Source organism: Dermacentor albipictus, chromosome 1 (genome assembly GCF_038994185.2).
Source record: "Dermacentor albipictus isolate Rhodes 1998 colony chromosome 1, USDA_Dalb.pri_finalv2, whole genome shotgun sequence".
NCBI classification, from domain to species: Eukaryota; Metazoa; Arthropoda; class Arachnida; order Ixodida; family Ixodidae; genus Dermacentor; species Dermacentor albipictus.
Window position 1 is genome coordinate 466,080,613 of NC_091821.1, and position 2,591 is coordinate 466,083,203.

Here is a 2,591-nt window from a genome sequence, read left to right on the forward strand (position 1 = left end):
TGTCTTCGCTGGTGCAGATCGCTTTTCCTTTGTGTCATACCGCCTAAACCGCATAATTTCAGGGATAAAATAGACTGGTTTTAAGACTGCAGCTCGTTATCTAGCGTTTTTCAGCCTAATGATAAAGACGATGACACACCAGCGAGTGAAGTCAAGAGCAGGAACATTTCACGGGGTCATAAGAGTCACAAGTAAAGCAGCGTACCGTCATGAGTCAGTGTGTGATAATGACAGAGAGAGAGACAGAGCGAGAGACATTGTTTAATATCTGCTAGATATGTTTGCTTGGGCATACTCCTGGTATGGTACTTCCGTTGATATTGGTGATGCACGAAATTACTCACTCAAACACAGATGGTACATACTCGCGACATAACCATGTAACAAGCACAAGCATGTACAATTAACGACCATCTAAAGTGAATAGTTCAAGCCAGTGTTCCGGAAGTAGAGCAAACGCGCCTTTGCCGCGCACGGAGTAGTAGCAATGCTGCTCCAAGGTCAGAGAATATGCGCAGCTTCAGAGAGCTGTCACTCAAAGAAGATTCTTGGACCACTGTTTTCATGGTTGCAAAGAGCGTGCCAACGGATAAGACATGGCGCAAAACTTTGCGCACATCGCTCACACTACCCAGTGTTGATCGCCTCCCTTGCAGTATATACCTAAAGAACAGTTGAGTGATGATGAATATGTTCCTCAATGTAATTATGACGCAGGAATTCTTCAAATTCGCTGCAGTTCCAAACTCTGGGACCTCTTTCTTTTGTATACCACCCTTATATAGGTATACCTCTGATGATGAGAACATTAAACTTAAAAAACTACTGAATGCAATAATCGCATTAGCATCGATGCGCTTGTTGGCGCAAGGAGAACATAGCGCGATTGGGGGGAGACCAGCTGACCAAACGCGGACGATATCAATACAGCAGGCGCTTGCTTTCTTCAGTGGTTGATGTTGACGGCACCTCTCGTAGCGCTAAAAAGAAGCACCGTATAGTGAATTACAGTCAAGTTCTACTACACTCGCCACGATACAACAATGCGACACTGAAATCACACCACGCGGAGCCTCCAAAACGTGATAAGTCAAGGAACGAGTGCAAAGTTCGAAATAAATACACGCGCAAAACACGCCAGAATGTTTTAGTTGACAACAGCTGTTCTCAGGAAGCATAGGTGTGTAAAGTACTAGGTTCCTGTCCACTTCATTACGGCAGAACGCAACTGGAACATCAGAGTGCGAGCAGTGCTATGAGAAATCTGCTTATTGAAGACAGCTTCGATCACTAAGGCATGTCTGCATGATGGCTGTGCGTGTGGAGTCAACGCTCTCAGACCTCTCCGTCATTTTCACAATTCTCACCTTACCGGGGCAGTGACACGCACGGCGCAATCGGTTCACTCAAACAATGTACGCAACAAGCCTTATGCCTACGTACCCTTTCCTCGAGTTCCCATAAACCACGCTGTAGGCACACGGCGCCTAGATAAAATGACGAAACCAAGCAGCGTGCCCAACAAAAATACAAACAAAATAACATCTCAGTAAAACAGCGAGAGCCTCATCCGTTGAAGCCTCGCTACCTTCGCGCAGTTTCCTCCGAAGAGATTAGCGGGCGGTATAAAGGGCGCGGTTCTTTTTTGCGAAAAAACCGAGGGAAAGCAGCGGAACGGCCGCGACGGGCGCGTTTACCTACCTGATCGTCGCTAGGTGCTCGTAGACTTCGCCGCTGCGATGGATACGGAGGCAGGCAGGCAGGACGCCGCGGGGGAAGACCCCAAACTCCTTGGCTTATGGCACCGTTGATGATGACGACGCCGTCCTCTCCTCGTGACCCGATTCAACGCCCCCGCCGAGTGAGTCACGCGGTGGAATGCGCGCGCGCGCCCCGCTGCGGTAGGTAGGCTGCATGCGCGCTGGCAAATGGTTCCTCGGTGCGCGTCTCCGTTTGTACGTGCGCGCGCGAGTGCCGAGCGACGATACAAATGTCGGCCCGTGTGTCTCGAGCTGCCGAGTTTTGCGTCATGGCTGGAACGACGGCGAGACGCCGATTGGGAGTGCGGGAAGCCTTCGAGTTGCGTAATGCAACTCTCGTTCGTTGAGGCGACGCCGTTTAGCCGTTGCCGGCGAAGGCTTGTCAGCGCCTGTCACCGCTGGTGCATACGCACGACGTACATCGCGCCGCATCGTAAAAAGAAAAAAAAAGTCGTCGTTCACGCACTACCTTAAGCAAAACTACAGAGGCAGATAAGCGCCGAGCTGCGATTGCGATAACTGCCCACGGAAATTTTGTAACTATAGTATAGTCCTTGATATGTCAGCAAGTGCGCAGCAGCGTTGCAGCATGTTAAAGTTCGGCAATTTCATTTTTATCGGAGCTCGTATAATCAGGGAGTTCACTGTATACCGACTCGATCTGCTAGAAAAGATAAATGCTGTAGACAAACCCCGTTCTACCCATGTCTCACGCGTCCTAATAGGCAAGTATTTGGTGTGGCGGACCTCTCTGCAATATCAACAAAGCCGCGCTTCCAGCGGCAGCTTGACTCTTTCCGCGAGGTATATTTCTTTGCTACATTCATATAG

The 2,591-nt window shown here is 49.6% G+C and overlaps 1 long non-coding RNA gene across 1 annotated transcript; it reads right to left on the bottom strand.

Annotated features, from left to right (window-relative positions):
- Positions 1-243: 243 nt before the first annotated feature.
- Positions 244-2,211, bottom strand: LOC139054808 (uncharacterized). The gene is made up of 2 exons (XR_011511519.1): positions 1,702-2,211; positions 244-980 (listed from the first exon to the last, which is right to left on the bottom strand). It is a non-coding gene; the product is annotated as an uncharacterized lncRNA (long non-coding RNA).
- Positions 2,212-2,591: the final 380 nt, after the last annotated feature.